The sequence below is a fragment of the Callithrix jacchus genome, chromosome X, assembly GCF_049354715.1.
Source record: "Callithrix jacchus isolate 240 chromosome X, calJac240_pri, whole genome shotgun sequence".
Classification (NCBI taxonomy): Eukaryota; Metazoa; Chordata; class Mammalia; order Primates; family Cebidae; genus Callithrix; species Callithrix jacchus.
This window is the reverse complement of record NC_133524.1, coordinates 98,932,277-98,952,040: the sequence shown is the minus strand read 5'-3', so window position 1 is coordinate 98,952,040 and position 19,764 is coordinate 98,932,277. Positions and strand designations below refer to the sequence as shown.

At 40.0% G+C, this 19,764-nt stretch overlaps 1 long non-coding RNA gene across 1 annotated transcript in view; it reads left to right on the top strand.

The window, feature by feature from the left end:
* Positions 1-11,659, top strand: part of LOC144581170 (uncharacterized) — a 52,722-nt gene extending 41,063 nt beyond the window's left edge. The window contains exons 3-4 of the long non-coding RNA XR_013531699.1: positions 10,609-10,691; positions 11,528-11,659. This is a non-coding gene — a long non-coding RNA (uncharacterized LOC144581170). The remainder of the gene's footprint in view (positions 1-10,608; positions 10,692-11,527) is intronic.
* Positions 11,660-19,764: the final 8,105 nt, after the last annotated feature.

Below are 19,764 nucleotides of genomic sequence, written 5' to 3'. Positions count from 1 at the left end.
CAGCCTGAACATGCGCGTTGGCACCAGGCTGCCTCAGGAGGCCCTCGCAGACCCTAAAACGTGGCGAACACCAACAGATTTCTAGTGTTGCTATAATATTTGGGACTGGTGGGAGGCTGGGGGCCCGGGCGTGGGACAGGATGGGGAAGTCAGGAAGAGCCGCGCTGGAGGGAGCAGCGGATGGATACCAAACTGCCCCTTGATGTGTCTGCACTCCCAACCCAACCCCCTGCCCTCCCCCCCCCCCCGCCCCCGCCAAGGACTGCTGGGTGTCTGCCCCCTCCCTCTCCCCAGTCCTCTCACCCTCACTCCTGGACGCTAATGGGAAAGAGGGTGTTAGCACTGTAGTCCGGGAGGGGAGAGATAATTTCGGGCTACACAGGCCCAGGGCTCTAAGGTGGTCCTCCTGTGCGTTTCTTTCCTTGCTTCACGGAGCCACTCAGGGGAGAAGGTGCACCTGCTCTTAAGTGAACTCCAGAACAGGGGGCTCCCATCAAGGCCTCACCACTGCTCCTCCTGTAAAAGAAGGTAGACCTAGACCTCTAACCCTAGGAAATCAACCACTGGTCTGCACCAGACTAATTTCTTTCTGCTCCATTGCTTTTTCTCATTTCAAATGGTGGCTCACATTGGCATTACGCTGTCCCCACAGTTGTCTCCAAAAGAGGACCTTTCACTGTCAGGACCCACAGGAGGTCATAGCAGCCCTCCCTCTTTGATGGCTCCAGGTAGGGATGGTCTTGGCGCCTCTCCACTGTCCTGTCAGGAGAGGGGACCACTATTTGCCCACTTCCTTAAGGCAGATCCCAGATCCAACTGCTCTCCTCAACTGCTCCTTTTCTTCCAGCCCTTCCCATGCCTAATGAATGCATGTGCTTTTTTCTTCTGAAAGTATAAAATATTTTATGCTCCCTTCCAAGCAGTGGGGAGTTTGAGGTGTTAGACTGGAAGTTCCCTGAATGAAAGGACCCTTTTGGTATTGTTCACCACTGTATTTTCAGCACATTGTAGACAGTATCATCAGTCAGGATTGAAGGAGGTGATGGGCTACTGAGTCATGAGAATTCTGTGGCACCCTCTGTTTTATGCAGATCAATGCTAATTCAAAGGTGTGTCTTTTTCATTGCTGCCTGTAACTCCAGGGCTTAGTCCAGAGTATGCCACACATAGCTGCTCTCTGTATGGTTTTTCAATGTTGGAAGGGAGCAAGAGAGGAAGACAGAGAATGTGAACCAACTCCTGAAGTGCACACTTATTAGAGATAGTACCAATACCTACATTTTAAAATATACAGCACAAGGAGGCAGACAAATATGATCATTTTTATTCCCTTTGTGGATGCCTCAATCTGACACACCAAAAGATGTGACTTAGGAAATACTAGTCATACTAAGAGAAACAGGAGTTTCAATTGCATGTCACACTACTTTTTGATGAATCACTTTAGGATATGATTCTCAACATTTGTGTGTGGTGGGTTTTTTTTTTTTTTTTGGTTTTGTCCTTTAAGCTTAATAGCATTAAAACTTTAACACACTGTCAAATATGAAGGACATTGGCCTACAGATTCTGATGTGAGAGTTTTCTTTCTCCAGTATAATGCTTTAAGTAAATATATGTGAGAATATTAAAATGCATAATTTCTTATAATAGCAATTAATTGTAAATAATATAAGTGAAACCACCTTTGTAAAAATGGTAACAATGAGACAATTATGATAGTGAAGGAGATCTGATCTGGCTAACACTTTTCTTGCCTTTGGCTTTCAAGCTGCCCTTAATTATTCCTGGGCCTATAAGCTAACTTTGGGAGACATTTACTTTACAGTTTAAATGATAATAGCCATTCCCCCAAAACTTAACCAACTGCCTTAGTAAAGCTAATAAGAAACCACCAGGCTAGAAGGATGGAGCAGCCTGAGTCCTGTTAAGGTGTAAACATGAAGGATTGACAGCCATTATTCTGGAGGTCACAAGATATGCAATTTCCCCAATTACTCCTGCAGATAACATCACTATTGTAGAACGCAGGATTGGCCTTTTGAGGTATCTTTTCATATTTCTTGCATGTCTGGCTCCACCTCAACCCACCAACTGCTCCAGAGGCCCCCTCCAGAAGTGACTGAGCACATAGAAGGACCATTTTCCACACCCCTATGATTGCACCCACAACCAATCAGCACCAAGCACCCATTGCCTAGCTGCTCCCATTCCTTTCCCCAAACTACCTTTGAAAAACCCCAGCCCCCAAATTCTTCAGTAGATTGAGTTAAGACAGGACTCCATCTCCCAGTTGGCATGGCCAGCACCGCATTAATTAAACTCTTTCTTTACTGCAATGCCATGGTCTCCTTGATTTTGTTTGTGTAGCTGGCAGGAAGAACCCATCGGGCGGTTACATGAATAACCATCAATAGGGAAAGGATTAAACTAAGTATGATAAATTTATTTTATAAAGTACTATTCTACCCTACTATGATATCAAAAAGAAGTAGCTCTCTATATACCAAAATTGAAATAGCTCAAAATACAGAGTGAAAATGCAAGTTGTACAATAATACATATGATTTATGTAAAGTGTGCATTATAAGTATATATTTGTTGTAATAGGAAAATAAATCTCAGGATCCCAAAATCGATAAGCTAAAGGGAAAAGTCAAGCTGGGAACTGCTTAAGGCAAATCTGCCTCCCATTCTATTCCTAAAATAGGTAGTTACTAAGATAAAAAAGCTACATACCTCCCTCACCATTTATCTGCAAGGAAATTCCTTGTGGACAAAGGACAGACAAAGCTCAAAGTCATCCCTCTGCTCACTGAGATAAATGATTGCTTCCTTTGGAAAGGTTAATCAGAAAGTCAAAAGAATGCAACCATTTGCCTCTTATCTGTCTTTGACCTGGAATCCTCCTCTCCACTTGGAGTTGTCCCACCTTTCTGTACAGAACCAATGTTCATCTTACATGTATTAATTGATGCCTCATCTCTCCGTAAAATGTACAAAATCTCTCCGTAAAATGTACAAAACCAAGCTGTGACCTGACCACAATGGGCACATGTTGTCAAGACCTCCTGAGGCTGTGTCACAGACATATCCTTAACTTTGACAAAATAAACTTCCTCAATTGACTGAAACCTGTCTCAGATATTTCAGGTTCATATTTTGGGAACCACAAAGGGATTCTGAGTGGAGGTGCCCCTGAGCTTGACAAATCTCCTATTGATGCTTAGTACCAGCCTGAACTATCTTTATGGCGTAAACCAATAGGACAGTTTGCAGAGACCTGGAAGCCCCCCTCCAGAGAATCCCTGATCTCCCAAAATTTGGTCGAGAACTAAAGTTTAGTTTGCTGTATAATTCCTTTTTCTGAAGTTTTGCTTGCTTCCAATAAGGAAGGCAGGGTCTGCAAAGTATCTCAAGCACTGATCTTAGGTTTTGCAACAGTGATGTTATTCCCAGGAGCAATTTGGGGAGGTTCAGATTCTTGCAGCTGGAGGCTGTATGTCCCCTAAATCATAATTTCTAATCTTGTAGCTAATTTGTTGGGCCTACAAAGGCAGACTGGTCTCCACGTAAGAAGGTCCCCCAACCACCAGGAAAGGGATATTATCAATTTTGTTTCAGAGTTAAACTATGAACTAAATTCCTTCCCAAGGTTAGTTTGGCCCACACCCAGGAATGAACAAAGACAGCTTAAAGTTTAGAAGCAAGAAGGAGTTGGTTACGTCTGATCTCTTTCACTGTCATAATTTCATCAGTTATAATTTTTGCACAGGTGGTTTCATTAACACACTGAGATGGACAAAAATGATGAGGGCAACAGCAAGCATGCCTTCATTTATTTCTTCTCCAATGCCCTTTCTTTCTATAGATTTTTGACCTATATTCTTGCATCTTTTCCTTTTTAACATCTCTTGCAGGACAGGTCTGCTGGTGATGAATATCTTCAGTTCTTGTTTATCTGAGAAATTATTTCTCCTTCACATTTGAAGGATAATTTCACTGATCATAGAGGTCTGGGTTGGTACTATTTCTTTCATTATTTTAAATATTACAGCCCCCTCTTTACTTGCATGGTTTCTGCACTGTAATTCTTATCCTTGTTCCTCTGTAGGTAAGGGATTTTGTTTTGTTTTGTTTTTTATTTCTTTCAGTATTTTCTCTTTGTCTTTCTTCAGTTTGGATATGATATGCCTATGTTACAGGTAGTTAGACAGGCAAGAGTGGGGCAGAAGGAGGGTCTCCCCCCACCCACTAGGACTGTGAGAAGATTATTTAGCAATGATTGGATTGCCTCTCTAATAGTGAAAAATCGGCAGTTGGTGCCAGGGAGAGGCCATTTCCTAATGGCCAACACCTATTGCACTAAAGTGTTAATTGAATGCAGGCACCAGGGAAAAGCAACTTCCTAGGCATATGCATTAAGAGACAAAATAGCAGAGTATGACCTTCTGGGGGCACTCCACTGGAAAAGAGAAGAAAGTCTCAGATGGGCATGCATACAACTTTCTAAGCATACTGTGCGTGCTCACTTCCTCTAAGGGTAAGGAGGGCACCTCGCATGTGGGTAGCTCACCTAATAGGAGAATCACAGGAAAGGGGCCAGGCTATAAAGTCCTAGGATCAAGGTTAAACATTGCACTTGTCCTTCAAGTTGCCTGCTTGGGTCTCTTTCAAGCATGCTTTCCTTTACTTCCTGTTCTAAAGCCTTTAAAAATAAACTTCCACTCTTGCCCTGAAACTTTCCTCAGTCTCTTTTTCTGCCATATGACCCTCAGTTGAATTCTTTCTTCTGAGGAGGCAAGAATTGAGGTTGCTGCAGACGCATAAAGATTCACCAACAGTAACTTGGACATTTGTCACCCTTAACATATTGTGCCATGAGACTCCGTTATTTGCCACCAATAGCATATTTGCCATGTGACTCAGATGCTAAGAGATATATGTGCCTTGCCTTCTTTGGCTGGAGGCATCCGACCCCCATGTGCAGTTTTTCCTCCTCTCTCTCTCTCTCTCTCTCTCTGTGTGTGTGTGCTGCTGCTGCTGCTTACAAACAACCCTCAGAACAATTCCTCTTGGCCATAAGTGACTCTGCTTTCTGTGGCTGATTTCTCAGCTCACCCTGATGGGTGGCTCGCAGGGCTGGGAAGGACCTTAGGGTCCACATCAAGTAGGCCAGAAGCATTAAAAGACCCTCCTAGATAGGAGGCTCATGAGAATGGTGAGGCTGAGGCCTAAAAACCATGCAATGTCTGGGGTTTCCTCTGCTTTTTCTTTCCAAGTAAAATTGGCTCTTTTCCAAAAACCTGTACCACCCATTCTCCTGTTTTCTCTGTGTGTGTTCTAAAATGGCTTTGTACACCCACCAGACCTTCTGCCTTAGGGGAAAGCCTGCCTCTTTGCTTTCACTTTGCATGCTATATGACTTCTAAAACACACACTCCCTGTTATTCCTGCACCCATGGCTCTGTGCTCTCTGCATCTGTGCGGCAGCAATGGCATAGGCTCCTTTGTGGATCTCCCCTGAGGTTTATATTTGTTTTTACCGTCTCTGGTGACCTTCACTATTTCCTGTGTCTGCTGGCATGTGACCAGGACACTAATTAGAACTCCAGAGCTGCCAGCTTCTTATAACTTACCATGTGCCTTTTGTTCCTGTTATATCCCAGTCCTACTTTTCTGATGGCTTTTAAAAGCAGTTTGTTCACCTGCATAGGGCCTCACTCTGGCACCTTAAGAATCCCACCCTTTTGCTTTTTAAGCTGGCACCACTTTGGGAGGAGGAGAAATTCTTACCCCAAGCCCCAAGTCCTCAGAGGTTACTGCTTTATGTCTAGAGGGAAAATAAACGTTACCCTCTTGAATACAAGGGCTCCTGTTTTTGTGAGCATATGAAGGCTTTCCATGAGTATTCCTCTTGCTTCTTTCCACTTCTTCCTATAGCCTCCATTTCTCGAATTACTTCCATACCCTTCTCAATGTGCATCAAGACCTTCAAGGTCATATTCTAAGGGAGGGGAGAGAGCAGTCCAGCTGCTGTGGCAGTTAACAGAGAAACTGTTTTTTCTATGAAAAAAAGACAATTATTTTATTAGTAAAATCTTCTCAGTGAGAGTCACTATAAAGTCATGGAGACAAGTATATAGTCTGGCCAAAAGCCACAAATGCAAGTGTGAAAGGAAAATATCCTGTACCCCCAAAATCACTAAGCTAAAGGGAAAATTCAGGCTGAGGAACTGCTCAGGGCAAATCTGCCTCTCATTCTATTCAAAGTTACCCCTCTGCTAACTCTGATAGAGGCATATTCTGATTGCCTCCTTTGGAAAAGCTTATCAGAAACTCAAAAGAATGCAACCATTTGTCTCTCACCTACCTGTGACCTGGAAACTCCCTCCCTGCTTTGAGTTGTCCCCACCATTCTGGACAAAACCAACGTACTTCTTACATATATTGATTGATATCTCATCTCCCCTAAAAATGTCTAAAACCAGGCTGTGGCCCAACCACCTTAAGCAAATGTCCTCAGGACTTCCTGAGGCTGTGTCACTGGTGTGTGTCCTCAACCTTGGCAAAATAAACATTCTAAATTAACTGACACCTGTCTCAAATTTTCAGGGTTCATACAAGAAACCCATAGGACAGAGATGAAGGGTGGCCCCAGCTGACAGATTACCACTGGAACAGAAAGGAAAGACTAGGGGATTACACAGTAATAACCAGTTAATTTCAGAACCCCAGGAATGGACAGGGGCCCACTGTTCACTCCAGTATCTCCTCTGTTCTTAAGTGGGTAACTGTGATGAGATGGGACCATGGATATAAAGTAAAGACTAGTTAAGTCTGGAACCCAAGAAGGGTGATCCCAGCCTAACAGATTACCACTGGAACGAAGATGAAAGGCTACGCAGGTACACAGTAAGGATCAGTTAATTCTCGAACTCCAGGGATGGACAGGGGCTCACTTTTCACTCCAGTATCTCTTCTGTTCTCTGTTCTCAAATGGGTAATTGTGATGAGACGGGACCATGGGTACATGGTGAAGACTTGTTAAGTTCAGAACGCAGGATGATGGGAAATGCCCCATATGGGATAATAGGAAGAAAGTGGGGACATCTTTTTTCCATTTTCCTCTTTTATCTCCTCTGTTCTCTCTTCACAAATGGCAGATGGGAAATTGTTTCTCCATAGCACAGGATTTGTGCCTCAGATGTATTCACCAAAATTTGGAAAATTTTAAACTCTCCAAATCTTTTATTTTATTTATTTATTTTTTTATTGCATTTTAGGTTTTGGGGTACATGTGCAGAACATGCAAGACAGTTGCATTCAAAAATGGGCAAAGGATATAAACTCTCCAAATCTTAAAAGTGCTTGGCTTAAAAATAAACTGGGAGGCAATTACAAGGGTCAGCCTTGGAATCCAGTACCTCTGTGCAGGAGGTCCTTGGATTAGCTTCTTAAGTCTTTTATAACCAAGAGTAGAATAAAGAAAACAGGGGTAAGCCTGTTGGGTGGGGCAAATGATATCCCCTCCCTCAAAACAAAAGATTCACATTCCTTTATATTACTTAAGGGACCAACTGCCATTCTCCCACCACTCCCTGGTAATGACTAAAATAGCCCACATTTATTCAGACAAGCTCTAGCAAAAATCTAACTTAGCAATCTCTTGAGAGAGGATAACTTCTACAGTATGTATATAACCTCTTTATTTACTCCCCCTTCTGAGGACACACGTGGCAACATGCAGTACAAACCTTAACTTTCTAACAGAAAAAAAATGTAGTTCAAAGGTTCCATGAAATGGAAAAAGATGATTTCTCCTTGGTGTTGTGGCTTGGTCCCCAGGGTGCAGCAAGCAGGGTCACTAGGGCTGCTCAGGGAAAGGGAACCCAGAAGCCAGCAGCCAGCCATGTTAGTAGAAAGGTAGGAATTCTTACCAGTCAGACTTCTGGCTACTCTCTCTCAGTGCAAACCAGTTCTAGGAATGGTAGATATCAATGTTTTCTCTGCCCCTCAGTGAATGACTTCTGACTTCCCTTCTTGAATTTTCCATTGTCAAAGCTACCTTTGTAGACTCTAAATCTTGAAAAACTGCTTACCACCTCTTTGAAAATACCTCATACACTCATGGATAAGTCATAACCTTAGTTAAGGCTTATTGGTTTCACCTGTGAGGTTACTTTTGGTAAAGTTCAAAAGCCACAAGTATTGGCTGTTTGGCTAGGCTAAAGTCAAGTAATAAGAGATTTAAAAGGATTTTCTTAGGAACACTATGTTCAAAAATCAGCTTAGTTAAAAGCAGATATCCAAGCTATACATATATTTAAGAGGCCTTTGCTTTTTTCTCTTCTTGAATCTTATTTTTCTGAAGAAAAAAAGGTATTTTTCTTCTCAGTCAACTGAATTGCTTTTCTTCATTCTGTTTTCTTGCCATTCTTGATACACCCATGAAAGGACCCAGGATAACTTCTAACAGCTTGGGACTCCTTGGGAAAAACAGAGGAGGCACCACAGACCCTCCAGAGGTTTTGGGGAAAAATCTGTTTTCCTCATGGAACCCCAGACATTAAAAATGGATAGATCCCCCTTAAAATCTAAGGCTCTGTTCTGTTTGCATTGTGTTACCTGTTTTTTACTTTTGGGAGTTTCAGAAATTACTTCACATTATAAAATAACTTTGGTAAAAACCAGATAGGAAATATATGGATGGCTAATGGCAGCTATGGATTAATACTTGCATGTTTGGATTAGAGAAGCATGCTTTTGGCCACCTGGAAGATAAGACTCCCATGGGAAATGGGCCTATAAGCACTGGATCACTTTGTAATGAAATGCACAGTAAAATCATCGTATTGTCTTGCTCTGTAGCATTTCTCTTTTGGGGATCCAGGATCCAGTATAATGATGGGACCCTTAATATTGGGGATCCATTTGTGCCTTCCAGCTGTGCCTGCTTATTGGGCTCTGAAAACAGCATGCTTTCTCCATTCTGTTCTTCTAAAGGCTCCACCCCAAAGCCAGTGATCCAACTGAGAAACAAAAAGTGGCAAATAAAAAATCTTACAACTGAATCTTCTGTGTAGGTTTTCCTATGTGTCATGTGTGTGATGTTTATATAAAAGAGCTCTAATTAATTGGTGTTAAAAAATAAGTGCTTAAATATTATCAGAAAAATAAAACTGTAATGCCTTTTAGTTCATGTGACCTAAATAATCTTTGGAAAATAAAGATAGTTTTAGGATTATTAAAATAAAAATATCGTCAAAAATTTAGCCATTTGGTCTAAATTATGAAAGTCAGATATTAGGTTTGCTAAATGCTTTACGGTCATAAACTGTTTCTTTGGCTTTTGAAAACTGTTCAACTTGCCTGCTTTACCACTGGATAAGGCCTAATAACATGTGGAGTTAGCCATACCCCTAGCTATGCTGGAAAGAGTCAGACCTTATCTGCAGTTCTGTCTGGTGTTCTGGGCTCCAAATCTAGCACATAATTAAAATCACTTACTAACCAGGTTTTTCACCAAAAGTTGCTAAGAGTCAACAGTGTAACATGTATTTGAAACTACTGAAGAAACAGTTTTACATACAAGGTGTGCAAGGAAAGTAAAATGTGCATTTGGTAAAATATTATAAGAAGGCATGAGAATGTGAATTTCTTGCCTAGTTTAGAGAGTTAAAGGATTATTTTTAAGTTAGACAGGAAACACCTGAAGGTTTGAACAAGTTGTAGAAAGTCTGTGAACAATACATTGCAAAGAGATTCTATGTGTAAACATATTGGATAAGTTAAAGGGGTATTACACAGTTTTTCCATAAATTGAACATTGGAATAAAAGGCCAACAGAGTTTTCTTGGAACAATTGTAAAGTGTTATAAAAAGTTTATGAGAATCTTACCTTATTGTCAGACATTAAAATTAGATAGATATGCCTATAAGGTTTTATTAAGAATTGGGTTTGACACTAATGCAAAGGTGAAATTTAGCTTTCTCTCTTGAACAAGATTTTTGTGTAATATTAAAAAATAATGAAATATTTTTGTTTGCCTTTCAAATAAACTATAGGTTGGCTAAGTGAATGACTTATGGTGACCTGGGATACCTGGGATTTGATAGTATCAAGTGTTTAATATCTTTGACATTTGACAAACTTTCCAAAATTAAATTATGTCTTTTACTGACCTAATTGATGTTTTAGATATTAGGTCCTCTAACGCTCAAAAACAACATATTTGGCTTATTTGGTATAAGGAAGCATTGTCAAATATGAAATAGTATTTGGCTTTCTTTGGGCTGTATTTGCATAAATGTTATTAATATGTGTTCCAAAATTATGGTCTCTGATATAACTTAGTGGGTGTTATTAACAATTAGAACTGTTATGTAAAATTCTTGTGTGCCACAGAGGTAAGAAATTTCCTTGTCAATTGTGTCTTTAACTGTGGCTGCCCTAAGACTTTTTTTCATCCACAGACAATTGTCTTGTTTTGATCCTCTTTAAATGGTGTTTTATAATCAGTGATAGAACTGACAGGTGTTCCTAAATGCAAGTTTCTAGCAACTTTGGAATTGTGACATTAAAATAAAGGAAAAAATACCTTTCAGGACTACCATGGAGAGCTGAAATGTTCGTGAATATCAAGCAGAACAGGGTTTAACTGAATGGACAGAACTAATAAAAGACTGAGGTAATATATTTTTTAACATTTTGCTTAAAATGTTGCTGATCCTTTGTTTTTCAGAGCCAAGAAAACCTTCTTTTGAGCTATTTACAGCCTTTAACAATTGAGTATAGTTGTGTGAAAACATTTGGAGTATATTCCTTTCTCTCTACGTGATTTTTCCAGAATTTGGAAATAATTTGTGAGTATTCTTAACTTATGGCAATATAGTTATTTGCGTAAGTGCAATAAGAATGCTTTCTTTTGCAACAGGGCAATTGGAGAGACAGGTTGCTTTAACAAGTCTTTGACTGGAATGACATGCCTTCGTTTAAGGAAACAAGCTTGACTTACAGAGCCAATAAAAGCCCTTTGGGAAAACTGGCCTCATACCTTGTCTACACAGTCCCTAAACAGGGTTCCTGACCTGTGGTATGTAAAGAATGTCATTTTCTGACAGGCCCAGGAGACCCAAGTGATTTTGGAACCTTAAAAAAAGAGAAATTTACTCAATTCATAGGTATTTGAGGGTACAAACCCACGGGTGGGCTCAGCGTTTAAAAGTCTTATCTGAGATTACTTATGAAACATAGTTCCATCAAAGCGGATTTTAAACGCCCATGTGAAAAATACATATTCTTGCTGTGCTTTATGCAAATAATCATGCTAAGAAGTATAATAAGACTAAAGTTTACTTTCTAAACAAATCAGTCCTCTCATGATTTAAAAAAACAAAGGATTGGAGAGAGAGAAATATTTTTCAAAAATTATTATATAACTACTATTAGATTCTAATCTCACCAGTTGTTTTAAGTTTTTGTCTGCATTTTGAACTAACCCTGCTTATTCCTGTAAACCACCAGTAATCTCTTGATGCAGCTCAGAAGAAACAAAAAGGATGGGTCATCAAACTCCAGATGATTTTCAGTGAGGGATATCATCCTCTCAATATTCAAGAGGCACCCTTCTACAGGGAACACCTAGACTGCTCATCATTGGGACAGGGAGGAGGCAAAATCCTGCCCCTGTCTCAGATACTGCTTTCACCAACCCATGGAATGACCCTCCTGCCCTGACAGCTAGCAAGAGGCCAAGACTCACTGAACCACCACTGTCCCTTTGTCAGTGGGAAGCAGTTACAGAAGACTGACTTTCGTCCATTTTTCCCCAAAGATTTGGAGTCTTGGGCTCTTGAGGGGGTAATGTTACAGGCAGTTAGACAGGCATGAGCAGGGCAAGAGAGGGCTCTCACTCACTAGGAATGTCAGGTGATGGTTTGGCATTTATCCCATTGCCTTTTTAAAAGTGAGAAGTTGGCAGCTGGCATGAGGGAGAGGTCATTTTCTGATAGTCCACACCAATTGCACTAATGTGTTAACTGAATGCAAGCACCAGGGAGAAGTAACTTCCCAGGCATATGCATTGAGAGACAGAATGACGGAGTATGACCTTCTGGGGCACTCCACTGGAAAAGAAAGCCTCAGATGGGAATGCATACAAATATCTAAACACACTGTGCGTGATAACTTCCCAAGGTTAAGGAGGGCACCTCGCATGCAGGCAGCCCACACTAATGGAAAAATCATGGGAAAGGGGCCAGCCTATAAAGTCCTAGGATCAACGTTAAACATAGCGCTTGTCCTTCAAGTTGCCTGCTTGGGTCTCTTCCAAGTTTACTTCCCCTTCTTTCCTGTTCTGGAGCCTTTTTAAATAAACTTCCACTCCTGCTCTGACATTTGCTTGGTCTCTTTTTCTTTATGCCCCTCAGTGGAATTTTTTCTTCTGAGGAGACAAGAATTGAGTTTGCTGCAGACCTATATGGATTCACTGCCAGTAACTTGGATACCTTCCACTAGTAACACCTAGGTGTAGACATTTTTGGCATTTAACCTGCTTAGTATTTTCTAAAATTTCTGGATCTATGGCTTGATATTTGTCATTAATTTTGGAAAATTCTCAGCTGTTATTACTTCAAATATTTCTTCTGCCCCAAATTTACTGTTTTCTTTCTCGTATTCCAACTATGCACATCTTACACCTTTAAGAATCATCCCACAGTTCTTCAATGTTTGGTTCTTTTTTTTTCACTTCAACTTGGAAGTTTCTATTGTGAAAGGAAAATAAAAGCTCAGGACCCTGATTCACTATGCCAAAAGGAAATATTAAGCTGAAAGCTGAGTTGTGTAATAAAATGCCTTTCTTTTTGTTCCTAAGCAGATGGCTACAGATAAAAGGTTACGTATCTTCACAGGTAGTACTACATGTTCACTTTATCTTAAGTAAAATGCTGATTTACTGAGAGCCAGAGGAACACAGAACTGACTATTCACATTTCTGTTCCTTTTCCCTCATATCATGTGGATTACCATACCCTCCCTCTTTTCCCTCTAGCCTGCTGTTCCCATTCAAATATCGAAGCCCTCAAAATCATCTTTGGATAAAGGCACAGACCATAGACTGTTTCTGTGATTCCATGTTCTTTTCTTCTGGGAATGTCCTTCACCTTGGCAAAATAAACTTCTAAATTGATTGAGACATGTCTCAGATACTTTTTGGTTTACACTATTGACCTATTCTCAAGCTCAGGAGTCCCCAGACCCCAGGCAATGAACCAGTACCAGTCCATGGCCTGTTAGGAACTGGGTCACACAACAGCAGGTGAGTGGCAGGCTAGCCAGCAAATCTTCATCTGTAAATACAGCCACTTCTCATTACTTGCATTACTGCCTGAGCTCTGCCTTCTGGAAGATCAGCGGTGGCAATAGATTCTCATAGGAGCACAAACCCTATTGTAAACTGCACATATGAAGGATCTAGGTTGCATGCTCCTTATAAGAATTTAATGCTTGATGATCTGTCACTGCCTCCCATAATCTCCAGATGGGTCCATCTAGTTTTACAAAAACAAGCTCTGGGCTCCCAGTGGTTCACATTATGGTGAGTTGTATAATGTTTCATTATATATTACAATGTAAGAATAATAGAAATAAAGTGCATAATACATGTAACATACTTCAATCATCCTTAAACCATGCCTCCCTCCACAAGTCTGTGGAAAAATTGTCTTCCATGAAACCTGCCCCTGGTGCCAAAAAGGTTGGAGGCTGCTGCTCAAGCTTTCTGATTCTTTCCTCAACTGTGTCCAGTCTACTGATAATCCCATCAAAGGTATGCTTCATTTCTGTTACAGTATTTTTGATTTCTAGCATTTCCCTAAATATACTTCTCAGGGAGAGTTTACATTTTGCAGCTCTTTTAGCCATTATCTACTATTATTACACTAGAGCCTTGTTAGCCCAGTGGTGAAGTGCAGAGGAGAGGAAGAGTTCTATAATGCTACAATTAAATTTCAGTCTTTTGTAGGCCTGTGTCCTAGGCTTTGATTTTCATAAGAGTTTTATTTTAGCTCCTTTCTCTCCTTTACATGAGACTAGAAACCTACAAGGGGCTGGAATAGGAAAAATGCCTTTCCCTCAGCTGAGATAAGGCTCTGGTAAAGTATTTTACATTGCAGAATAGGCTTTTTTTTTTTTGTAATGAAGAAGGTTCTGGATGTATTTCACAAGACTACAGTTCCCTTTCCACACTGCAGGAGCCATGAGGAGATATTTTTGGGTTCTTCACAGCAAGAATATGGTAGCGTTCTTAGAAGTAAAGCCCAGAAGTGTGGGGACCTCCCTGACTGCAGGTCCTCATGCTCATATTATTCCACACTCAGTCTGCAGTGATTCATGGAAATTACCATTTAAATGCTCTTACCTATTTATAACTCTAGCAGTTTCTGTTCTATGAAAGAAGAAATAGGCTGCGACCCTCTGGATTTTCCTTTTCTTCAGAATGTGGGGTGGTCAATTGTCCTATACCTCAGTTTTTTGAAGAATCTAAGAAAAGTTGTTGATTCTCAGTTTGTTCAGATTTTTTCTGGTTATAAGTACAGGAACAATGACTTATAAGTTCTTATATATTGAAACTGAAACTGGAAGTCTGGCTATGGGTTTTAACAGGGTAGTTAAAGAGCAGTGCAAAATAAAAAATAAAAAATTTAAAATGGGCTGGGTGTGGTGGCTCATACCTGTAATCTCAGCACTTTGGGAGGCCTATGCAAAAGGATTCCTTAAGTCTGGGAGTTCGAGAGCAGCCTAGGCAACATAGCAAGACCCCGTCTCTATTGAAAAAAAAAAGAAAGAGCAGTGCACATTGCTTTTGTCTGCTTCTTTTCTGCTGTACACCACATCTGGGGATTAGGTTGCCCTTGGAAACCCAGCTGCTCCATAAATATTAGCTCTTTTCCCTCCCAGGTACAGGAAATTTATGGGACTCCCTAAACCTGACATCTCAGCCCATAAATTTTCAACATGCAGTACAAATTAGAATTTTGACCTCCTGAAGCAAAATTCCTGGTAATAGCTGTGTATGGTGGCTCATGCCTGTGATTCCAGCATTTTGAAAGGCTAAGGTGGGAGGGTCACTTGAGCCCAGGAATTCAAGATAGGCCTGGGAAAAGTAGTGAGACCTTATTTCTACAAAAATAAAACTTTAAAAATATTAAAAATATATATTATTGGTAATGAAGTCTGAGGAACTCTATAACAATGCTAGCAGAGAAAAGTTGTCTATGTCACTACCACCACCACCATCATCAAGAGACAGTGCATGATACTATTAGAATCTATAGTTTACATTAACTGCCTAATGATTGTTAGGTGCTCACTTAGACTAACCAGTCTCTGAGCCCTGGAAGTACATTCTAAAGGGAGTTTGTATAGTAGAGTAGGGAGAACCCAGACTTCAGAGCCAGACAGACCAAAGTCTGAATACAGACATTATCACTATTTGTGTAACTTTAGCAAAGGTACATAATGTCTTTATAACATGGTTTCTTCATCCTTAAAAGGGAGCTGGCATTAACTACTTTACAGGATTCTTGTGTACGCTCAGAAAACTATTTGATATGCCATACCATGTGCATATATCAGGTCTTTCTAGTTCCTTTAAAAATTCTGATGTATTCATATTATGGGGTGGGCTGGAGAAAGTAGGAAAGAATAGATGAGAACTACATGGTTTTTAAAGGTCATAATTGCTAAGACAGTGTCACTGAGCTCTTTGTTGCTGTAGCCTCAGTGCTTTGTATATTCTGTGTTGCTTGCCATAATCCTTTACTAAAAGGATGCCATTTTTGCACAGTTGCCACTGCAGATTACTGCTTATCTCCTCCTTTTAGTCACATGTCACAGAGAGGCTAATTCCATTTCCAGGAGTCTCTTTGGTCTAGGGATAATCCATCCCCTTGGTACTCTCTTGTTTAGGAAGAGGCATTGATCTAATTCCACTCAATGACACATTAGGTGAAGGTTACAGATGGACTTCTGAGGAAAATATACTCATTCATAAGAAAAAGGCATCAGAAAAGATTGTCTTGTATTCTTCCTCAGGAAGTTGCTTACCTCAAGGAATTATTGTAGCCATCAAGCTACCAGCCTGAGGAAGGAAGTTGATATTGTGAATGGCAGAAGAAAGAGATGGAAAAAAGCTGAGTACTTCATTGAATTAAACAACCATCAAGGCAGCCCTACTTCAGTGCTTCCAATCTTTGGATAATTAATTTCCTTATTAAGTTAGTTCTAGTTGAATTCCTTGTTGTATGAAAATGGAACAATCCTAAATGTGCTCAGGCACAAAACAGCTCTTCAATGAGTAAGAATTCCTGACTTGTGACCATCAGTGAGCACCTACCTCTACAGTAGCAGAACTCATGTTTTCCAGGAAAGAAAAGCCAGAAATTCTAAACACTTGGCCTAATGATTGCTAAAAGTCTGAAAACTGTTTGGATTCTGCTCCAGATTGAAAAGAAAAGCTTTAAGCAGAAGCCAAACTCTGATGTATCTAGGAGGTCCAGAGGTACATTAAATACTTGGGATAATAGATAAACCTAGTTTCAATTCAGAAAATCATTGTGTGAAGGTGCACCCTTGTGAAATATCCAGATTATAAAGATATCAAAGATTATCTGCTTTCAATTCAGAGGACTGTACTGATATTGAGAAAAACACAACTATAGTGTCGACATTTAGAACAATATGATTAATTTTCCCCAGTCCACTAAACAACACACGTATAGAAAGTTGTAGATACTTGGGATTCATCTTGAGTTGGAGTTTTTCTAGGACAGTGGAGCCAGGCACTAGATGAGGTAGGAGAATAGTAAAAATAATGTACTGCAATGGACATTGGGTTGGGTAGGAAGGAAAGGGTGGAGTAGGCAGATAAACAGGGAAAAAAGGATAAGGGACAGGAGGTCTAACAGTATTCAGGTTAAATTTCTTTATAATAAATACTTTGCTACAAGCTTTGAGGAACAGAAGATCTGATTATAAAGACAGTTACAATGATTATGGAAGATTTTAGTGATAACTAGCACTGGAGGAATATAGACATAGTATAGAAGTAATGCACATCAGTGCCAGATTCAAACCGCAAAAGTGGGAATATCACCTCCTCTGCTAACCAACTCAGTGAGCTTGGCTAAGCCATTTAACCAATGTGTTCCTCAGCTTCCTCATATGTAGAATGGATACAATAGCAGCACCTACCCCATAAATTTGTTTTGAGGATTAACTAAGTGAATACATTTACAGCCCTTAGTAGAGTACCCTGGCACATAGAAATCACCCAATAAATCTTAATATTAACACTAATTACTATTTTAAGTAGTAAACATTCAGGCCCTGTGGTCAGACAGATTGGGGTTTGAATCACACTTCCAGAGTTCAAGCGTCTTTCTCTATGCTACCTGTCCCTCAACACTAGTTCTATGTTATTCATTTTTTAAAAAAAGACTCCAATATATGATATAAAGAAACAAGTGCTAAAATAAGGGCAAATAAAATATTGTGTAAGTATAAAGATGGAGGAATTACTTCCTACCAAGGGGCAAGGGATAAGGATGAGGAGGTATCAGATTTCAAAAAGGCCCTCAAATTTGATCTGTGCCCAAAAGGATGATTCCCATAGACAGAAAAAGAGTTATAAGAATGTTGAAGATTGAACAGACAGCATGTGGAAAGGCATAAAAGTAGTAAAGCACACAGTACAGTTTGGGAAAACAACAGATTTTCCAGTGGGGCTTGACTGCAGGCAAAGTGTGGTAAGGCCTGGAGTAGTGTGAGGCACTTGAGAGTGAGAGCTTCTTTCTCTGTTTCATTCTAGTCCTGGCCTTGATTTGGAAGAATGTTATGAGAGATGGAGATAGAAAGGCAGACTTGTATTAAAGGTTACAAGGTCTTGAAAGCTTTGATAGAAAATCTGATGGCATTCTATAGATAAGATCCCGTTGAAGGTTGCTCTTTTGAAATTGGGGGCAGAGGGCTAAAAGTCCAGACTAGACATGAAAAATTCATTATGATATTATCCCCATGCAACAACATTTTAGGCCAGGTGACATCTGAAGTACCCTCTATTACATAAAGTAACCCATAATATTTGTCAAAAAAGAAAGAAGGAACAAGAGGCCTGAGTGAGTGATGAAGTTTTTATTTCAACTACACCCCAGAAAAAGAATTGAGGAAGGATTCTACCCCCTACAAGCCAGAACAAAGTCAGTCATCACACACACACACACACACACACACACACACACACACCACTTGCCCTTGCTCTTTGGCCGAGATTGAAAAATTCTACAGGCATAAACTGGTTAAGTCTCTGCTTTGGAGTATATTTGTGACTTAGAAGTATTTAATCAGGCCACAATTTGAAGTTCTCCATATATATATGTAATACCCACAACAGGAATTCTGGGCTAAGGGAGCTGTGATTAAAAAAAAAAAAAAAGATGACAGGATAGATGGATAGATAGATTAGATATATAGATACATAGATATATATAGATACATGATTTTTTAAATTATCTAAATTACAGGTACACGTCACAAAAACAGACTGCTTTCACCCATAATACACTGTTGGATCTGCCGCCTTCATTTTAACTTGTTGCTGTAGAATACACAGCAAAGGTAAGCTTTACATATATTAATCTAGATGTGGTTGCTAAAACTAGGAAAATTATGCTATTGGTCTGATATCAATTTTTTGAAAACAACTACCTGGAGTTAGCATTGGGCTCCATGGTTTAAGGGCACAATCACCAACAATACTGCCCTGACTTTAGATCAGATACCAGCCCCAATTCTCAGGAAACCACCCATACTTTTGACTGACCAGTTACAAATTCAAGAGTTACCATGACATTATCAGGTTTCATAATTCACTAAAACACCTCACAGAACCCATGAAAAGTGCTATTCTTATTATTATAGTTTCATTTAAGGATACACACAGGACAAGGTCTGAAAGGATCCTGGACACAAAGCTTCCATACCTTCCCCTTGTGGAGTCACGGTACATCACCCTCCCTAGAGAACAATATGTTTACCAGCCAAAAAGTTCCACTTAACCCTGAAGTTCAAAGTTTTGACTGGGGTTTTATAACATAGGCAAGATTGATTAAACCATAGGTTATGTGATTGAACTTAATACCTAGCCCCACTACCTTCCCTGAAGGTTGGGCTGGCCCAAAGTTCCAACCCTTTAATCACATGGTTGGCCTTCTAGAAACCAGCCCCCATCCTGAAGCTATCTAGGGGTCCACCATAAATCACTTCATTAGCATAACAAAGACACTCCTGTCACAAAAGAAATTCCAAGATTTTTTGAAGCTCTGTGTCAGAAACTAGAGATAAAGATCAGTTATATTCTCTATGATATTACACCATACTTACAATAGAGTTACATACTCTATTACATTGTACCATATTCGGTTTTCGTACTCAAAAAAACCACAAAGGTAAGAGATAAGACAGCTTGAGTAGAAACCGATAAGCTGAATGCTGGCTCCAGTACTTGTATTATCAGAATTCTAGAGAGTAAAAAGAAGAAAATAATAGAAGAGGGTAGGAGATGAGGAGGTAGTCCTAGGGACTAATCTCTACCTGTGATTTTGCCCCAAATCCCTTGCATCTATTTTAGCTTTTTTTAAAATTGCATTTTAGGTTTTTGGGTACATGTGAAGAACATGCAAGATTGTTGCATAGGTACACAC